This window comes from Cyprinus carpio, chromosome A5, assembly GCF_018340385.1.
Source record: "Cyprinus carpio isolate SPL01 chromosome A5, ASM1834038v1, whole genome shotgun sequence".
Classification (NCBI taxonomy): Eukaryota; Metazoa; Chordata; class Actinopteri; order Cypriniformes; family Cyprinidae; genus Cyprinus; species Cyprinus carpio.
In genome coordinates this window covers 8,425,640-8,448,310 of record NC_056576.1, presented here as the reverse complement: position 1 = coordinate 8,448,310, position 22,671 = coordinate 8,425,640, and the positions used below count along the sequence as shown (strand labels likewise).

Genomic DNA, 22,671 nt, shown 5'->3' with positions numbered 1-22,671 from the left:
AATATCCTGACCACGATTTTCAATGGAACAAAGGTGAATGAGGAGTGTGGCTGGTAAAATACAGAATGAAAAGTATAGATTAGAATAGAATAGAATGTAAGCTTTTATTACTCTGGCAGGATTAACCCTTTAGCATTCCTGTAAAATTTGCATAAAACTCCTAAAACACACAGGAACGCTAACAGGTTATGCATGCTTTTACAAAGTACCATAAACTTCATAAAAGAAGTACTGTATATATGACTCATGCGCTATATTCAAAAATCATATTGTTTGTGGCTGTTCCACAGACATGCTTGCGATCTGTAGGGGACAGGGCTTTCTCATCCTATGCTCCTAGACTTTGGAATGTACTCCCCTCTTGTATCAGAGATGCACAGAATCTAAATACTTTATCTTAGTTAACTCATTTTTTTAGTCTGATCTTTTAATTTTTGTTCTGCATGTGTTCTGTTTTTATCTGTTTGTTTTATGTAAACTGCCTTGAGAAGCTGCTTTAAAGGCACTATATAAAATAAATTGTATTATTATTATTATTATTCTATTGATACACTACCATTTAATACCATTTTAGGGTCTTTTTTTATTTTTATATATTTAAAGAAGTCTCTGATGCTCAAGGCTGCAATTATTTGGTCAAAATACAGTAAAAATTATAACTAATATTTTGTCTTTTTTATATATTTTAAAGTTAATTTTCAGCAGCCATTACTGTTGTGTCACATGATGCTTAAAAATCATTCTAATATGCTGCTCAGAAACACTTGTACTATTTAATATTTTTGTAGAAACCATGATAATTTTTTTTTCAGGAAACTTTGATGAATATAAAGTTCAAAAGAAAAACATTAATTTGAAATAGAAAGTTTGTAGCATTATGAAAGTCTTTACTTTCACTATTGATAAATTTATTGCTGTATAGAAGTATTTATTTCTTTAAAAAAATAAATAAATAAATGAGTGTTGATGTCCATATGTATATAAACACCACTGATCACAGCAAACTCCTGTAAAAACACGCTTCTTCAGCAAGTGTCCATTAAAAAACACTTGCCAGATATGTGACCATACTGAAATGTGCTTGTGCAAAAAGCTATCAGAGAGCGCACATACACAGTCTGTTTGTTTGCACATTAAGAATAATGAACTCGCGCTCATCTAATAATGTATGAATGCTGTATGTCACTGTAACCGTCTGTACCTCTGTTACAATCTTCATCCATCTAAACTTTACAGGTGAGAAACTGGTTTGCTTTATTCAGCCCATACAGACTAGTCCTGGCTTCATATTTCTTATAAATCAAGGTATGTTTGTTCCCACCAATCACTGCACAAGTTAAGTTTACATATGATGACGAAAGCGTGTTAGTGCAAGCCATCACTGAACTCCTATTACAGATTACATTGATAAAGTCTTTGTATGGAAGTCTGTGCGAACACTCGGGGTGATTCTCGGACAGAGTAAAATCGCCCAAAAAGGGGTGGTACTCCACATTATGTGACTTGATGCTGATTGGACTATTTTCCAGAGGCAGAACAAACAGTCTAGAACAGTGACCGTTAGCTTAACACTGTGGTTGAATATAATAGAAAAAAATCCCTCCCTTTCACACTTTGGTGGTGCGTCGCCCTAATGAAGAAACCACCCCTGATCATAATGATCGAAGAAAGTCATGCAGATTTAAAACATTGCGTTTTTGAGCAAACTATTGATTTACCAATGGGTATGTGGTTGTTTTATTGTTTTTTAATGAGTTCGACCTTGTGTTAATTGTTGCCCTGTCGTTAAACTTTTTTTTGGCTTTCATTTTCTCATTATCATTAGATAAGATCTTTTTTTGGTTTGCCAAGCAGCTAATGGTCAGCACAGTGACCACCCGTCTCTCATGTAGTTGTGCTTTTAGCAACAGCTCATTTGGCAAGGCAGCAATATTTTACTCGTAATTTGGCACTGGTTCCTTGTTGATAATTAAATACTAACCTTTTGGTGTGAACACATTTTTGCATTTATAAGCTGTGTACATAAACAAACTTTTATTCTGTTAAACACTTCTTTTGTTCATAAAGGTCAGGGGTCTATTCCTCCATCCTTTATTATTTTTCTCTTTTGATGAAGCATGAAGTCAGGAATTAATTTGGTTCTTTGATTCATTCAGTAGCCTATCAATTAGTCGTTACAGTGCTTGCAAGGCAGCTCTGCATTGAAATTCTTCTTTTTCTTTTTTCTATTCTTTTCCACAGGTTTCTGGAATTAGTTCAGCTTGACTGCTTAACATACAGACTCCATTCAGACATTTCGTAGATAATTCAGCCTTTAATGTGGAATTTTAACATTTTATTTATATTTTTATTAGCAGGTTAACATCCATGCAACTTTTTTAACATGTTTCTTATTTACAACAATATTTTATTTTAGCTCAGATGCTGAAATCTTAAACCTACTGAAAACTTCAACATTATTATTTTCCTGTTTGCAGTGCTAGATCCTTCAGGAAATGAAAGTCTACATTTATTTATTTATTTATTCATGCATTCAAGTCTAGATGATGGACGCACAAATTACATTGTTACAAACAGATATGCAGTGATTTCTGCCAGGCTTAGGAGTCTGCTCTAGGAGCAGTCCTTTGCCAGGTCACCTGTTTTCTCCCTACAGCCCCACTTGAAATTCAACTCAACAGCCCTGCAACAGTGACTGTGTAACCTGTGAGCCATCTGCTGCTTCTAGAGTTCTTAAAACTGACCCTGAAATATTCTCTCTTTGCTTTGTATTTGCAGCCGTAAATGACGTCTGGGCTTTGCAGTCCATAGAGCTGGAAGGAGACAACCTCTGCTGGCTTACTAATGGATAGTCGTGACCAGGTTAGCAAAAAAAAAAAAAAACACACAGTGTTGTTTATTCTATCTATAAAGAAAGTACCTGCTAAAATATCTAGTTCTTTATAAAGCATTAAAGTTAGGTAGACCCTGACTATAGAAGTTTAATTAGTTTAATTAGAGATCTGTTTCTAACGTGGTTTGAATTCAGTAAGTAGTCATGCATATCACGTCATAAAATTTAGATATCAAAGACTACTTAGTCTTATGCTCTTTCCGTTTCCATGTAATAGTTAGCATCTAGCTAAATTGACCAGTTTATTAGTATTACTGTATCTTACATTTAAATATTATGCTTGGATGCATACAGTACATTGGTAATCACCTATGGTTTGCGTAAATTATTATTATTATTATTTTTTTTAAATATTATATATATATATATTGTCAGTAAAATTATATAAAAAAACATTATCAATAAAGTATTTAATACTTTTATTTGAGGATGCATTTAATTGATCAAAAGTGACAAATACATTTAAGTGTTACTGAAGATTTCTATTTTAAATAAACATTTTTATTTTAAGCTTTATATTCATCAGAAAAATCCGCCCCCCCCCCATATTCTGTCTCTAATATCATCTATAATACTTGCTAGTTGTTAATAATAGTAATAGGTTAATAGTAAACATTTCTGGGCAGGTAACCAAAAGGATGCAGAATCAAACACTGCAAACGAATGGCTCTTTAACTAACACCATTTTGCCCTTCAGCAAGATTCAGGTGAATATCTCTGTAATCTATCATGATGGGACTGCATAAAACTCTTGGTAGCACGTTCCCTCAAATATGTAGCAATAATAATTATGAAGTCCTATTAATCTCCTCTTCTCTGAAATCCCACAGGTGAAGAAAAGTATTTTAGAAGAGGAGATATACTGTCCGCCTGAGGCTTTGTTGCTGTTAGTCTCTTACTCTGTCCATGCTAAGGTCAGTGCTCTTTCTAACACGCCTGTTTTTTTAAACCCTTCTTTCCTTGATAGACACACAGAAAGGTGTCAAAGCTAAACCTTAACCTCCTATGGACGTCCTTCAGGGTCTGCATTTATCCCATTACACTCTTCCCTCAGAAAGAAATGCATTTCATTAAGCAAGTGTCAGTTTGATTGACAGCTCAGGGGCCACAAGAGCAAGCGATTTATCCAAAAGCCTTGGCTAACTGCACACAGCTCACCTTGTGCCAATTTAGAAATCGCACTCTGTTTCTCTCTGACTCATGTCAGACACGGAGCAACGCTGGCTCTAAAAACTGGATGGGAATAGCTAAAGCTTTTGTTTGCTTTGTTAACACAATTTGTAAGCTTCCCATGGCAAGGCAGCTTGTTAGCTGGTGTTTGAGCCTTGTGCTTAAGTCTTTCAGTAGCTTCTCAAAGCTTTTTACAGCAGTTTTGGGGAAACACACCATTTTGATTTCAGAGTTGTCATATATGTGATTTACACACAACTGATCATTTATTTTATTTATTTATTTATTTTTATTATTATAAATTTTTTTTTGCTTCAAATGTTGTAGATGAACAAAGAAAAACAGGTTATTATATGTATATAGTGTTCCTGTAGCTCAAGTGGTAGAGCATTGTAGCAAGCGCAAGGTTGGGGGTTCGATCCCCGGGAACACATGGTAGTTAAAAATTGATAGCCTGAATGCACTGTAAGTCGCTTTGGATAAAAGTTATTATAAAACATAGGGTATAAAATATGTTAACTATGAACTGTCATCTTCATAATATATATATATATATATATATATATATATATATATATATATATATATATATATATATATATATATATTTGCATTAGTAATTCTTATTTATCTCTTATTAAATTAGTTTTACCATCATTGTTTTTTTTAACGATCTGTTTTTGCATTGTTACCAGGTCTTAGACATTTAGAATGTTACAAAAGATGATTAGAATGATTTCTAAAGGATCATGTGACACTAAAGACTGGAGTAATGACTCCTGAAAATTCAGATTTAACATCATGGGAATAAACAATTTAAGATACATTAAAATAGTGAACGGTTATTTTAAATGATAATAATATATATTTTTTTATATTATTTTTTTACTGTACTTTTTTGATCAATTAAATTCAGCCTTTGTACACATAAGAGACTTTCAAAAACAAACAAACAAACAAAAATATTAGCAAAATTTTTGAACAGTAGTGTTCAATTTGGATTTGAATGTTTGAAGAATTTGATTCAACAGATTATCCAAAATAGTTACTATCATGTGTATATAAACAATTTTTATAGAATTCTACAGAAATTAAATTCGTTTACATTTAGTGTTCCCGTTATAGAAAATATGTTGTAATTTTAGATTTTGCTCATTCTGCCAACCGCAACTTGGTGCAGTATTATAAATTCAGTTGATGTGCAGTTACAGAAATGCATTTCTTTGGCTTTGAATGCAGCTTGTCCACAAAGATTTATCTGATTTACAAATGTGAGTAGCTACATGACAGATTTCTGTCTCCATTTAAAACCACCAGGTGCAGGTTTGGATTTATTCAAAAAGACAGGAAGTTAAAGAAGGCATGAGAAAAGAGAGCGAAGAGATGTAAAGAGAGTGAGAATCAAAAAAGAGGCATAGGCAGATATACAAAAGTAAGAAATAAATAAAAAAAAAACTGGAAGAGAAGATCGAATAGAGAGGAAAGCCTGAGATGGAAGCAGTTTCTCCCTTACTGTGAATACTTGTTTTTAATGCAGGAGTGAAGCTTTAGACAGCAACCATTCACACAGACACTTTCAAATGGGATGCTTTCAGATGCCAGTCTCATCACAGCTGAGCAGCGTGAATCTGTCCATAGAGCTCAAAACGACAAGCCAGTGTGACACTGATGGAGTATCATTGTCTTGCCTTTCTGATTCAGATGATCTGCTTGTTCTTCAGTTTCTGCAAGCAGTCCACAATCTGTAGTGATGTTTAATTTTTGGAAGATAGTGATGTTCATATTCCTTTACTTACAGGAGTATTCCGGGCTATTTTTATGTACTGCATCTGTGATGTGGTGTTGATTACCACAGACAGTTTCCTCAGTGTTTAGAAACAAACATATACAGTAGGCACTAAATACATTTACGCCAATTTCACACTGTTTCAGAAGTATGACCACAACATTTAATGAATGTGTTTGCATAAGATTGGTGCAATGTGTGTTCTAGCCACTCTTTCAGGACCAGCAAAAAAATAAAAAATCCTAAAAATAAATAAACCTGTTTGCTTTCTATTTTTATATTTGTGTGGGTACCAGAATGGGATGTGGATGTGCACAAAAGTTTGAGACCAATAAGATAAGATTAAGTATTAAGAAATTAATACTTTTTTGCACAAGGATGAATAAAAGATTGAACAAAAGTAGCAGTAAAGACTTTTACATTGTTACAAAATATTTCAAATTAATGCTTTTCTTTTAAACGGTTTCCTCAAAAATATTGATAAAAAACAAATCGTAAATTAGAACAATTTCAGACGGATTACTGGAGTAATGACTGTTGAATATTCAGTTTTGACATCCCAGAATTAAATATTAATTAATTAATACATTAATAATTTTTATAAATTTAAATGATTACATATTTATTTATTTTTTTTACATTTTTAAATTGTAATATTTCACAATATTACTCTTTTTACAGTATTTTTGATCTCAAAAACATTAACACCTTACCGACCCCAAACTTTTGAATGGTAGTGGATTTTTTTTTTTTTACATTTTAAATATCTAAGATATTCTGCATCATTTAAGTCCCATAGTCAATTTACAAACCATTTTGCTTTTGCAACATCTGTCTGAAATGTAATCGAGCAATTATCTTTTAGAGCACCTTTTTTTTTACTCTCTACTTATCTTACCCATAATGCTTCTCATAAAAACTCACAGCTGTATTTCATCCTATTTTGATTTCAAAGTGCTTTTATGTTTTACGCAACAGCGTGTTACTTAATTCACTTTAAGTGAGAGCAGGTGAATATAATGGCTGTTTTTTATGACTGTGTGAATCCATTTTCCCCCCTCTGTCAGTGTTCATAATTGAGCTCATTTTGATTTCTGATCTTGTTTCTGCAGTATGGCTATTATGACCCTAATGTCCACAAGCCGGGCTTCCTGTCCCAAGAGGAGCTGCTACCAAAGCGAGTGAGTGTAATGTTTAGATGGGCGTTGCTCCATGCTAATTATACTGATTATGTTCGCAGAGCTCTGCAACGAGCCTGTAAGGCTTCCCGTGGGGCGTTAGATGTAGTGAAAGCTCTCCGCTGGAAGCATTTTCTCGCATGTCAGTAAGTACTGAGAAAGAGTGCTTGTTTACTCCACTGACATTCAAAATCGTCTGAAGGATTAAAATAGTCCCACTTAATTAGGAAATGTCCTTCAGCTCTGTTAGCCATTGTGTTTGGCTTAACTTTTTTTACTCTGTTTGACTCTAGGTTTAGTTGATCGTCTGAACCTGATTTCTTATCTGCCCAATGTGTTATTTGGCTCAAAATATTTGAAATCAATATATTTACCAAAATAAATACTAGCAGCAGCCAGGTTATTTCTGTGGAGACCAGCTAATATGAGAAATGCATTGTAATTATTTGACAAAATATGGCGTGTAGAAAATATTTGATCAAAAATACAGTAAAACCAGTAATATTGTGAAATATTACATTTTAAAATAACTATTTTTAATAGATTTAAAATATAATTTATTCTTGTGATGGCAAAATTTTTACTCCAGTCTACAGTGTCACACAATCCTTCAGAAATCATTGTAATACACTGATTTAGTGCTTATAATAAGAAAAAGTATTATTGTTATTATTATTATTATTATTAATGTTGGACACAGATTTGCTATTTAGTATTTTCTGGAAACAGGATTCTTTGTTGAATAGAAAGTTTAAAATAATATAATTTATTTGAAGTAGAAATTATTAATTATTGTATTATACTTTATAATAATAATAAAGTTATAAATGTTATATTATAAATGTTTTTTTCTGTCACTTTTGATCAATTTAAGGCATCTTTGCTAAACAAAAGTTTCAATTTCTTTCCAAAAAAAATAAATAAAAATCTTTTGAAATGGTAGTGTATGCCATCAACAGTTGTTCACTTCCCTTTTTTAGATGGAAAGCAGCTTTCATTCCAACAAACAAAATGAATACTGATGTCAAGCAGAGTCTGGTGCGCACCAAGAGCTCTGTTATGAAAACGCCCTGATGAGACAGTTAAAGACTTTTCAAGTTGATGACTGATCTTCATGTGTCTTTCTCTTGTGCAGGTTATTCATCTGTACCAGATGACTGCAGAGATGTGGGAGGAGAGAATCACGGTCTGCTACGCTGAGCACAGGGGCAGAACCAGGTATTGCACATTCTAGTCTCAGTCTCAGACAGTTTGCCCATGTTTTTTTCATGGACCGCCTGATGCATGTTGCACACAGAAATGGCAAAAGCCTTCTAAAATCACAGTTTTCAATCAAGTGCAACAAGCAAACTGTGCTGCTTGCTTTGCATGTTGGTTAGACGGCTGTTCTTGGTCAGAATCGGCTTCAGAATGCACCAGACCATGTTGATAGACAACAGCCTGGCTCTTCGATGCAATAAAAGCACACCGTTAAACAGGTGTGGCTTCACTCTGTGTTATGTTCACTTTTGGAAGTCAAAACACTCACAAAATGAAAAACTGGCATGCTGCTTTATCCATAATCGGACATAGCCTAGCTCAAAAACACTGTGGTGATGAAACTGACTTCCTGTGTTGCTTCGGAACCTATTTCGATGCATGTAGGGCACTTTCTTATTCTACACCTTCTCCTTACATCTGACAGCACTCCAGTGTGTATTCATGAAACACACTCACAAATACACAGTCTGCACATCTCTTTTTATCTCTCTTTCATACATACACCCAGCTTAATCTGATATCAGAAGTTTTCCATTCTGTTGAATCCTGTTTTTTCCCCCTGAAGTCTGATGTTAATCAACGTTTCTTGTACTTATATAGTTTAATATAGTTAATATATTGTTCTTTTAATATGTGCCATTTTCAGTCCTCCAGGCCCTTTAGTTATTGTATTGTATAGCTTTTGGACTTGTAAATATAATATAACTATATGTAAATGATTATTTTGAGTATGTGAATGACATAAAAAAAAAAATTCCAGAAAGACTCATGAGCAGCAACCTTTTTATTTTGGGTATTTCATTTGTGTCTCCATGCTGAAAATGGGGGGTGACAGCTAAGGGGTTAAATAAAATCTGCAAATTAGGGTTGTCAGTTGATAAATTGAAATATGATATGCTAAGTAATTCTTTTTTTTTTCATATATTTATGTTTGCTTTGAAAAGAGTAATTCAAAAGATAATTCAATGGCATTAGCCTACATTGTTGTGATAGCTGCATAAAGCATTGATCAGACATTAAATTTCTGTAATGTTTATCATTAATTAAATGATAAAGGTAGAGTCAAGGGGCCGTTAACACAGAATGTTTATTTTTCATGTTTTATTTATTTTGTTTTCTATTATTATTTTATTATTATAATTTTTTTTTATTTAGTTATTTTATTGTTAATTGTTCAAAGTAAATGGGGTCATTCACACAGAACATGTTCTTAAATTTCATCAATTTATTTATTTTATTTTATTTTTAATAAAAATAGAAATAATAAAATTAGTTAATAATATTTTGTTTTCATTTGTTTTTCTTTTTCAATTTTATTTATATTTATTTATCTAATAATTTTGTTGTTGATGTATGTACAGATGCAGATTGATGTTTTTGGCTGTTTTTAAGACAGCATGTATTAAAAACAAGTTTATAAGTAGATCAGCTTTGAAATACTGGCTGTTTTTGAAAGCACAAACATCCTGTACGAGCGGCTCCTCTCTCGTTCTGTGCTTGGTAAATGCGGTCAGACAAGGCAAGTTGCTTGCAGACTCATGAGAATATGAAGGGGGTAACATTTTTTTTAGTATGCTATTTTTAATTGGGGAGTTAATGGTGAGTATGTGTGCATTTGTGTTCATTGCCACAATCAGTTACTATAAGACATACTACGTGACCTCTAGTTTCTGCACTCCAAGTTAGACGAGTCTCATTAAAGCCCTGCGGTGAATAGATTTTATTTTGTGTCTAATTTATTCTCTTTCTCCCTTTCTCCCCTTCTGTCTCCCTCCTTTCCTCCCTCCCACGATTTTGTTTGTTATTGTGTGCCGCAGAGATGAAGCTGAGATGGAGTATTTAAAAATAGCTCAGGATCTGGAGATGTATGGGGTCAATTACTTTTCCATTAGGGTAAGAAAAGCCTCCGCTGCTGTATGGCAGTAACAATCTGAGGTCGTTTTTATTATTTTATATCATTAATAATCAAACCTTTTATTATTTGTGACCTAATCACCTTTAACTTAAATCTCACACTTCCTTCGGTGTCCACCCTGCTTGAAACTTCAATATTTCTGCGTTTTTGTATGAAATATTACTTTTGCCAGCCATGTGACTTCTGTTTCACTCTGAATAGCCGTTGCAATGTGATCATGATAGTAAAATAAAATAAACTGGTGAGTGTTTCGTGATGTAATGCAGTGAGCAATTTCAAATGGATCTTCACGAACCCACTGTGGTGTGGTATGAGGTTTAAGATCTGGGCTGTCAGCCAGAATACTGTTGGTTTAATAAATCTTTATGCCATTAATTCAGAGATGCCGTCATGTTTTAGTTAAAGGCATAGTTCACCCAGAATTGAAAATTCTGTCATCATTTACTCATTCCAAACCAGTATGATTTTAGTTTTGCAGTGAAGAACAAAATGAGAATTTAGCTGAATGCTATAGTGCCTATAGTGCTCTTTTCCAAACAATGAATATATAAAACCATCATAAAATGGTCCTTTCAACTAACAACTAATTTATATGCGACGTCTTCTGAAGCCATATTTTATTCTGAAGCCATTTGTGAGACACGGACTGAAGTTTCAGTCATTAAAAAGTCATACAGTTCATACAACAACATGAGGATAAATGATGACAGAATTGGCATATTTTGTGACGCTTTTGATAAAGCAATTTTTGTGTGTTCGGAGATTCTTCAGCTGTGCATCGGGAACCATGATCTCTTCCTGAGGAGATGCTAAGTTGATTCGTTGGAAGTCCAGCAGATAAAGATGCAGGCTGGAGAAGAGAAAGCTCGCAAACAGGTCAGAAAGGGTGAATGATTGCCTGATTAACAGCAACTGAGAAAGATTATTGTTTATGCTAAACAAACTGTTTTCTGGGCTCTGATTTTCAATGAGCTCCTGTCTTACAGCATCAAAAGAAAAGCAAAGCAAACAAAGTTGAAAGGAAAGACGATAAAATGGCAAATAGAGTCTTTACTGTCACTTTTGATCAGTTTAATTCTTCCTTTCTGGGCGAACAATGTATTCATCCCAAACTTTTGAACAGTAATGTATGTGTAGACATATTTTTATAAATGATTGGAGTTTTAGGAAACTATTATCTTGTTTTTGGAGAGCTTGGGAAGTGTCAGGCAAATCTTAAGACTTCATGGTCACCATTTGCATTGATTTTCCTGTTGCACCTCTGGGCACCTTTAACCAGGTGCTAGATTTGTGATTTACTAAACCCATATAGCAGTGCTGCAATCCTGGTGAAATATGGATGAGCTTTTTGCACCTCTCTGTAGATCGAGCGGCAGAGGCTGGAGAGGGAGAAACAATTGCGTAAGGAGGCAGAAAGAGCTCGTGATGAACTGGAGAAGAGATTGATTCAGTTACAAGACAAAGCTCATATGGCCAATGAAGCTCTGGTGAGAAACTAAGACATCACCCACACTAAATATACATACTCTAATCGCTTGAGTGCTTGCTAGAGCACAGATATATCTGGTTTGGTACTCACCTTTTTTTTAGCAGGTGTTTTTGTCTGTTTTAGTTGTTGCCTATTTTTATTATCACTGGCCAGTCAATCATAATTAACCTGGCGCAACATCTATGTCAAAAGTACCAGTACATTAATAATAATAGTAATTATAATTATTAAATTATTATTTTTATAAATAATAAATAGTAATCAGCAAGTAATATTCTAAATAAAAATCTGAACATTTACAGATTAGCCAATTTAAGACACATTTGGATTTAAAGTTTTTTTTTTGGGACCCATCCCACCTAAATATTAATAAATGTAATTTATTATTGCACATGATAATATTCTTAAGGGTATATTTCTGTTTTATCTCTGTACTTTCACATGACATTTTAAGACTCAATGTTCAGTTCACATTCTGAGGGTGCTTCGGCTCTTGCAAGAAAAAGAAATTAAAACTGACGTAAGTGTGAGTACAACTGATATATGCATTTCTCCTAATAGTTCACCATCCGTGCTCAGCATAACACTAATTCAAATAATTTACATGCAGGGCTCAGACTAGCACTGGTCTTATTATTTTTAATCAGAGAGTTTCATATCCTTGCCAGTCCAATGTTCTCTTTCTCTTGCTCTCTCAAATATTTATGAGGTTTTTTTTCACTTTCCTTGCCAAAAGTAGATATGTTTTGAGAGATATATTTGGGAAGAAAAAACTGACCTAGTGACATGATTTCTGCATTGGAAATGACGTCAGTGTGTTAGACCTGAGTTTTATGTAACAGTTTTTTTGTGAGCTGTTACACAAATGGTATGGAAACAAGAAAAACAGCAAAAGTTAAATCTATAGATAGCTTACATTATTAATAATGCTGCATTGGCATAATATACTGATATTTTACCATCTAATGCTGTTAATTAACAAGAACATCAAATGAAGCAAAATGATGATGTGCATCTTTGCAAAGCGTGTGGTCTCTGTGTTCTCTGTGTTGTGCTCTGAGACTGTAGATCTGTTGGCGGAGAAAGCACAAATCGCTGAGGAGGAGGCCAAGCTGTTGGCTCAGAAAGCGGCCGAGGCTGAACAGGAGATGCAGCGTATTAAGGTTAGTGAGCATTTGCCCACACCAGCTGCTCATAGAAGATCCTTTAGGAGCATTGAGGACTCATCATGCTCTGAATTACTCTTTATAAATGTGACAGCCATTCGCACTGAGGAGGAGAAGAGACTCATGGAACAGAAGATGCTAGAGGCTGAGACGCTTGCACTCAAGATGGCAGAAGAGTCAGAGAGGAGGTAACATCTCTCTCTCTCTCTCTCTCACACACACACACACACACACACACACACACACACACACACACACACACACACACACACACACACACACACACACACACACACACACACACACACACACACACACACACATACTCTGCCTATCAGATTCCTGCTTAACATGGTGATATATCAAATGACATATTTAGTTTTTAAATAATAATATTTAGTTGTGTACCAGTGGTTAAATAATAAAAGATCATTTGTGGTTGAAAAGTTATATTGACTTTGTAATATTTGTTTCTGTTGTTTTTCAAATAGCCAAGTGGGTGCTATTTTTTTAAGTGTATCATTCTTTTCTAAAAATATAAAATTATATGTAAAAATAGATAAAGTCATACTTTGACATCAACTTTGAATTTTTGAAATAAAAAACTAAGGCTGATAAGTTTTTACATTTCTCTCTCTCTCTCTCTCTCTCTCTCTCTCTCTCTCTCTATACAGTATATATATATGAAAAATTTGAAAATTAAAACTTAAACTTATTTCAGTTACATTTTAATTTTTTGTTTTTAAGTTGAAACACTAAAATCACTAACTAGAATTTAAGTAAATTAAAGTAGATAGAATTAAATAGAACAATAAAAAAGTAGTACAAATGACAAAAACACAACAAAATGAAACTTTATGAAAAAAAAAATTAAAGTGAAAACTGAAAATATGAAAATAAAAGCTAATTCCAAATATTAATAAATACTAGAATATTATAGAAATAATACTAATAATTTGGCCAGAAAGAAATCCTAAGGGACCACCTAGAAGACCTTAGCAAAGACATGACAACATAGCAGCATGGCATAGATTTTTTTTAAATGTATATTTTTATTTATTTTATTTTGCTTTGTTTGTTTGTCTGTTAAAAATCAGTTTGGATTAAAAGCGTTGGCTAAAAGCAAGCAGCACCTATAATGTATTATTCAAAATTCAATATGAGAACATGCATCATAAAAGACATCCCAGATCTTCCTCTCACAGCTTCCTTCTCAAACCTATCTGCTGGGCCTTTACTTAGTATGTGGCACTCTGTTGATATGCATGCTGGGATAGCTGTTTGATTTGGTGCCTGTGAAAGTCAATTTTCTGCTGATCTGAGCATCCATTTTTCCATTTCCAGCTGAATTTGTGCTTTTGGAGATCCCAGCACTGTGTCCACTTCAAAGGGTTCAAACCTTGAGTGAGTAACCCATGTATCTATGGGCAAAAGAGGCCAACCAGCTGAAACAGGACCTGCAGGAGGCAAGAGAATCGGGAGTGCAAAGCCAAAAACAAACTGCTGGAGATCACCAGCAAATCGGCGTACTCGGTAATCACCCATCCCTTACCAAAACACTCCCCCATGGCATTCTCCAACATCTCCACAGATGACGTTACATCAACGCTTGTCATTCTTAATCAGGCTGGAGTCCGAATCCAGTCCAATTTTATCTGTAAGAAAAAAAGGTTTTAAACTCTGCACAGTTATGGGTTTTTACGCTAGTCTGATTTAGCCTCTTGGCCATTTGTCAGTGTCAAGATAATTTATTTAAACAAAAGTTGCATCAGACAACCATTCCATTACTCACAAGTAAACTTTCCCCGCTCGTCCAGAGAAACCTTTGAGAGTGTTTTAGCCTCGCAATAACCATCTTAATGCAATCTAAAAGGAATATTTCTATTCATATTAGGCTGTCCAACTTATAAAAAATGGTTAGGTAGCCCTCTAGGGTTCCAGGAATTGCATGACATGGTTGTAATGCTTCTCTAAATTGGATTACAATTCTATTTAAAGGGAAACTGTTAGCAAGAGACCGCAGTTACCTTAAATACCTCCATGAAATGCTTTGTAAATATCTGCCAGGTTCGAATGCACATGATGACTGAGTGCACTTCATAACTGATTGAAATAGACTACCATTGAGGGATTGTCCTAAGCCTCATATATGGATAATAGACATAATTGAAGTCAGAAAATTAGCTTTTTTCCTTACACAAATGTTCCCAAGATGGACATTTTTCTACCTGGAAACCACATTTCAGTGCTATTACGATGAGTTCCCTAATTATTAGCCTAAGCACTTGGGAGCTGAGCTCTTCCGCTCTTTAAAAGCTTTGCGTATACTCTTGAAAATCCAACTGGTAGCTCATCCGCACATTTTACATGCACGCTGAGTTAGGGGTGATTGGAGGTCAGCGTATCATTTCAAACATTATTTCTCTCCTATGGATGGCTAATGTTAGATCTGTTCGACCATTAAAAATCCAGGAGGCATTTCAAAGCATTGCCGCTGTCTGCAGGTATTGATGTTTTACAGAGAATTTTTAAGTGTGTTTGATATAATAACTATTAAGGCAAACCGGAGCTTGACTTTGTTTAGATAAGTCATCTTGCCTGAGGCAAATTAAGGCAGTTTTTCTGAAGCTCATACTAGGTGCTTGAATTCCTAGTTGCCACACTGAACGTCAGGTTGACCAGTGAAATGTTACATGTTAGATGTCTTTCTACAGCTGCTTTGTAGCAGAGGGATTTGCTTAATTTTTGAAGTTGGCATCATTGATTCTTTCACTTTAATGTTTAATACTGTGAAAAGCTCCTTTGAAAAAAAAAATCACTATTGTACTGTATAAAGCGCTATAGAAATAAAAGGTGACTTGACTTAGTATGTTAGGCTTACATGAAATCAAAACTGGGGTCAACTCATTTACTTTCTTACACATTATTTGTGTAATCCTTCTAATTAGTGAACATTTTATGTAATCAAATAAAAAAAAAGCCTGTTTCACTTGGACATGCACTGTTACAGAAGAAAAATGTCATGTTGAATTTAAATAACTTTTTTTTCTGTCCTACGTGTAATCATATTGTTTAAAGGAGGTTAAATACCTTGCTTTCACGTGGAGCAGCATTTACTACACAGAGCCTGACAAGCTGCGCAAAACCACATATTTTGTACATGTTTTACACAGCTTGTCAATGAACAAAGGCTCTGTGTAGTAAATGCTGCTCCACGTGAAATCACGCACGTGTAGAGATTTACCGCTAATTACAGAACCAGCTTTACTGACGAGATGCTCATTAAATATCGTGTCAATATTTATCGTGCATCCCATACATATATATATATATATACATATATATATATATATATTATATATAGCATTATTGCAATAACAGATCCGATGATCTAATTTGATTTTGAACATTGTGATTTGACTAGAAGTGAATATCAAGTTTTAATTTCATTTATTCGAAAGATGCTAATGCATCAAGTTTTAATATTTAGTATTTTAACACTGGGATGTTTGGTACAGAACTACTAATTTTGTAATATTGCTTGATTATTATTTGTACATTGATCTTTACATAGCCCAGTCAGCTCATTTGAACATGTTTTTTTCTTTTTCCTTCTCTTCCTTTTTCTCTCTTTTACTGCATTGCCTGTGCCGCTGTCTGTCAGCGCTTTTCCTCCTGATTGCCCTAACTTCAACTTCAGCATGGAGAACCTGAGTTTTGACTTCAAAGACACAGACATGAAACATCTGTCCATGGAGATCGAGAAAGAGAAGTGAGTGCAGCCCATTTCAGGCATCAGTCCATCCTGATCACAGTCTCTTTGTTGGCGCCACGGCTGTCCACACCTTTTGAACCAGTTACATCAACTGAGCTGGAGTTTGTCCTCTCTGCTGATGCTCAACGGAGTAGTGGATTTGTTTTAAAGTAATAAAACTCCCTGACGCCTTGTTTGTTTAGACAGTTCCACTAGAATGACCACTTACAGTTTGGCCAAATACAATTTTACAATGTTGTGGGGAAAAAAATAGGTCCCATGTTATATTAAGTGGTCTTAACTACTATGTACTTACATTTAAATGAATCATTTGGTACAATGCACTCATTGTGTATGTTTTTACATTGTACTTATATTTTAAAAAAACTTGCATGTAATTTATTTCTGTAATTACATTTATAATTAACACTGTTGACCCATCCCTTACACCCTTAAATCTACCCATATACCACCCAACCTGTCCCTAACTTTACCAGTAGTCCACCTCAATAGCAGCAAAAGTGTTTTGCAATACAGTATGAACACATTAAGTACATTGTACTTATTGTTTGATGTAAGTACATAGTAGTTAAGGCCACTTAATATAAAGTGGGACCAAAAATTGCAATAAGAATGTGATTTATGAGAGTATGAGATGCAGTGGTAATTAAATATTGATTGTCTAAGTAATCTTGATCTTCAGTGTCATTTTCCTAAAAATCTATGCCATTTTCAGTGTATAAAATATACTACCATCCAAAAGTTTGGGGTAAGTTGGGTAAGACATGCACAATGTTACAAAAGCTATTTCAAACAGATGCTTTACTTTTGAACTTTCTGTTTATCAAAGAATGTGTCAATTTCCACGGAAATATTAAGCAGCACAACTGTTTTCAACATTGATATTAATAAAAAAAAATTCTTGAGCAGCACATCAGCATAATAGAATGATTTCTGAAGGATAATGTGAAACTTTAAACCTTTAGTAATGATGCTGAAAACTCTCCACAGAAATTAACATTATATTAAGGAAGTATATTTCAATAGAAAACAGTTGTTTATAATAGGTTTTATAATAAGAATTTCATAATAAGTTTTACTGAGTTTTTGATCAATGAGGAGCAAGAGACTAACATTATCTTACAAACCCCAAACTTGAACAGTATTGTTAGTTTTCAACAAATGACTGTTTATACCAAAACAAAAAAGTGATAAAAGGACAAAAATGGTGTGAATAGCCCTTAAAACAGATGGAGACCAAGAGAGCAGCTTTGTTACATGATACGTCTGTCCTGTTTGGCAGGGTCGAGTATATGGAGAAGAGCAAACACCTTCAGGCGCAGATAAATGAACTGAAGACCAAGATTGAGTCATTAAATCTAAAGGAGTGAGAAACGCCTCTAGAAATCCTACATAGTGAGAACTCTGAGAAAGGCACCAGCAAGCAGAGCAGCTTTAAAAAGGTGGTAAAAACACATCCACAAAAACACACACATATCTTACACACTGTTTTACACTAACTCACGCTAAAGCTGAAACTGACTAAAATGCCATTGAGCTCTATTTTTTTCTTTTATATTTTTTCTTTTTTTAAATAATAGTTGAGAGATGACATGAAAGTAGTGGGGAACTTGAGCACAACAGCTGCTGGCTCTAAAGTCACTGAGCTGTATTAAGACTATTTATTTTTTAATATTTGTTATCTGTGGGTATGGTAAGGTAGCAGTTACACATCTGTGGCCGGATTCATGAAAATTTTCTAAAGAAAGAAATTAAGAAATCTCTTCATATGAAATAAAGATATAAAAGGTCAAAATACAGTATATAACTTTAGGAGGCTAATCACAATGATTTTTACGAATACTCTTTTCAGGAATTCAAATTGTTCTTAGTTAGGAACTAAGGATGGATGGAGTGGCCGCCATGTGTTCAGTTTGGAGAAGAAAACAGCAGTTGATAAGGTTTTAAGAAATATTTCATGAATGTTTGTCCTCTGGGCTGTTAACTGAAATGCAAAAAAAAAAAAAAAAAAAGAGAGGGATTGGAGAGTTCAAGAGTTTTTCAGTAGCTGTGGAGAAAAAGAAGTCACTTAAATATTAAATATCTTAAAATCATCATATAGCAGCAAAGACACTCAGTATTATTACCCCTTCAGGTTTTGCTTAAATACATTGTAGTCCAGTACTCAAATATGGTCAAATCTTAGAATTCAGCTTCTTACAACATACAGAAGTGTTATGTTGCAGGTGCTCTACAGTGTTTGAATCCGTTTCCCAGTTGTGAAACATTGGAGTTTGTGTCTCAGATGGGTTTGATTTTATAAACTGACATATATGTTAAGTCTATAGCATCTCTGTGTTGTGGCACCATATCTCAAAAGGGCTAGTTCCTATAAAATATTATCCTTATCATACAGTTAGTCATGCTACCGAGCTCCAGTAATCCAAAAATAATTTATTCATATTCTTTCTGAAAGGTTCAGCTACGTTTCATCAAGCCTTGTGAAACGGTAGATTAAAAGCTCCATTTTAGCCATAGAATCTTTTCCTCTCATTAGTGCTACACTAATTGATTCCTGTGTTGTGATCGGTTTGTTTGGATGGATGGAGTAGCCTCCATGTGTTCAGTCAGTCTGCCTTGATGTGATTGTCTAACTGAAGCGGAGCTGGACACTTTGAGGGGAACGACTTTACAGCTCTCACGCTAACAGCAGCTAGAAAATCCAGCTCGGTCTTACACCCTTTGACAGCTGTTGTTTTCTTAGCCGATGCGGAGCCCGCATCAGAAGCCTGTATTGGGACACTGTTGTAAATCACCCTTGGTCAGGTAGTTTGAGCACTGGACCTTGGAGCAAAGTGACAAGGGTCGCTGGCTTTCCAGGTCACACCAGTGGAGTGATTAATGGTCGTGGCTGTGCTTTCTCCATAGCCTGGTGCGTCCCGCTGCTAGCTATAGCCTGAGGGACAGAGATGTAGTGAGAGCGTCTTCTTAATGCACTGACAGGCTCACCTGTTCCCTCAGTGTGTTTATGTGGTAATCTATCAAAATCCCCAGCGAAGCGGTGGGCACGTAAGTGTCTAAGCATTCCTTCGTTAATTGTCCTGAATTATGGATAAGTAGAAAAAAAAAGACTAACAAACAAAAAACACAACAATCAATATTGATGTATTTTTCTCTCCTTGAAAGTGATTTTTTTAGAAAGCTACTGGTCCTATACTCATTTGGGGAAAAAAATAGTGCAAAATTGTGATGCAAATAGCTTTTAAAGGAAAACAAAATTTCACCTTTTATACACTTCCTTTCAAAAATGTGCATGGGTCAGTAAGATATTTTTTAAAGAAGTTATATTAAAAAATATTAAGCAGCACTGCTTTCAAAATGGATAATAATAAGAAATGTTTCTTGAGCACCAAATCAGCATATTAGAAAGATTTCTGAAGGATTATGTGACTGAAGTAATGGCTACTGAGAATTCATCTTTGCAATCACAGAAATAAATTGCATTTTAAAATATATTCTGATAAAAAGTTATTTTAAATTGTAATATTATTTTACAATATTACTGTTTTTACAGTATTTTTTATTAAATAAATGCAGCCTTGGTAAGCATAAGAGACTTAATAGACTTTAAGAAACATGGAAAACATTTACAGTACAAAATGTACAAAAATGTAGTGTACAATATCCCAAAAATTATTGGACTAAGCCACAATTAAAAATGTCTGAATGTGTTTTTTTTTTTTTTGGATATCATGCAAAACATTAAACCAAATATTCATCACATTAAAAAATGAACATGATACACTAGTGTCCAAATACCTAGCCTATGTCTTCATTTTGAACAGTATATTTATAATGACATTTATAACTCAAGATGTCTGGAGAATGTCTGGTAACCACTGAGCAGTTGTCATGCATTGAATTCCCTCTGAATGATTTATTAATGAAGCAGAAATGTACCATCTTCATATAGCATTAATTTCATCATTTCCCCTTCTCTGTATCTTTCTCTTCCGTCTATTCTTGTTTGTTTACAGCAGTTTTTCATGAGGGATTCTGTCTAAAAGTGTCTTTTAACATCACTGTCAGTGAGTTCACACAGACCAGTGACAGCTGATCAGGAACACATGCCTCCCATCACTCTCTCTCTCGTCCTCTCGCTATGAATTCTGCATGACTCTGAGTTATTGAACATGTCATACATGTCTGTTGTTTCTCATGGCATGAGCATAAATATCGTGTTTAACTTCATATCTTATTCCTCTCATTAGGCCAGTTAATTGTATTAGGCATCATGTCACAACAATGTACAGCAATTTATTTTTTTTTTTAAAAATATTATATTATCAATATTTATCTATAAATACATGTACTAATATTTAGGTTAATGCATGTTTGTTCGTTTTTGTGTATATATATAATTTCTAATGATTCATTAATTAATTCTGATTTTTTATTTAATTTGGACTTTTATATTATTTTATTTTAACTTGAAATATTAAAAATCAGGTAAAAGTCGAAATTAATGTCAATCAGGATTGTTCAGTGTTTTTCATGTTCTGTTGCATACTGGCATATTTACACCTTATTGTGTTACAAGTGTTTCTGGCTTAATTTCGTACATTAAATCTTCTACACAAGTTTATCATCTTATTTTAATCTTTTGGCAACACTACTAAGAGGTTGTGCTTCATACTATATTTGGGGAATTGTAGATAAATTAGGATTCTTTGATAAAATCCGAAAGATTGTATACATTACAAATGTCTTGTGACTGTCACTTTAGTCAAGTTTAATTGATTCTTGCTGATAAAAGTAATGTTTTTTTTTTAAATGTTACTGACCGCCAAAAATTTGAAAACGCAATGTGTGTATTTTAGTTACGGTAACATGTCACTTGATAATAAAATGAAGGCATCATCAGGTTGGAGCTGAGCACACAATTGTATTACACCTCTCAATCTTCAATCTGTCTCCACAGCTCACTCTACAGAGCACCAAATCCAGAGTGGCCTTCTTCCAGGAGCTATAGCCATCCAGACACACTGGACTAGTGTTTGAATGTGTGGAACAATGTATTGTGTGTTGTTATCACATTTTCTGGACAGACTGTGACCCATTCCTGTTGATTTTAACACATTCTGGTGATGAGAAGAATGTATATGTGGCTAAAGTTTACATTACACTAAGAGGACACAAACACCTCATGTAAACAGAACTATAGAGGAAAAGGAGCTGTTTCAAACCACCGCACATACACTAACATAAACTCTTTTCACATACAGAGATGCACTACACGTTGTTTTCCCAATATTCTTTTGTCTGCAGGAGGTCAGAATCCCATTATGAAGACACTACGGTTAAGCAGTGTACACACACTGACTACATATATCTCTGCACTGCATCCTAAATTCATCTCTCCAGTTGCACAGCAGAAATCTCCGTCTCTCTCAATCAATATGTGTCAGAATAATTGGCTAAAGCAGTGGTATTGCACCCTTGTGTCGTATTAGTTCGGGAGTTTATTTTTTGGGGTCCAATATGGAGCTATCTGGTCATTCATATAGGTTGTATTAAACCTAATTGGTACAGTATAAAAGAGTTTACTTCCTCTCAGAGGATAGTTTAGCACAGGATATTTTAGGGAAAGAAAACCCTTTGGGATCACACTATTTGGAAGACTATTACATATGAAATATTTGGAATTTTTTAAACTGTTTACTCTGTTTGAAATGTTTTACAATGTTTTAATGAATTTGAATATATTTTTGAAAATGTTGTCGTGCTGAGGAATAAATGAATGGAAATGATCTAAAATATTCTTTGGCGGTCCTTTTATTTTTATTTTTTGGATGAATTACTGATGTTCACACTTTGCTTTGAACATGTTCCTAGGTCTTTGAACATCTCTCTAGTATTGCATTTAAGGGCCTGTCATACACCTGGCACAAGCGTTTTTGGTATTTTCAACCAGACACAGTTCTCATTTTTCCCATCTTGTGCCGCGTTGTTTAAATAGCAAATGCATTTGAGCCCATGGGCGTGCTGGTCTAAAAAAAG

At 34.3% G+C, this 22,671-nt stretch overlaps 1 pseudogene; it reads left to right on the top strand.

The window, feature by feature from the left end:
- LOC122142376 overlaps positions 1 to 21,673 on the top strand; it is a 29,213-nt pseudogene extending 7,540 nt beyond the window's left edge.
- The last annotated feature ends 998 nt before the right edge of the window (positions 21,674 to 22,671 follow it).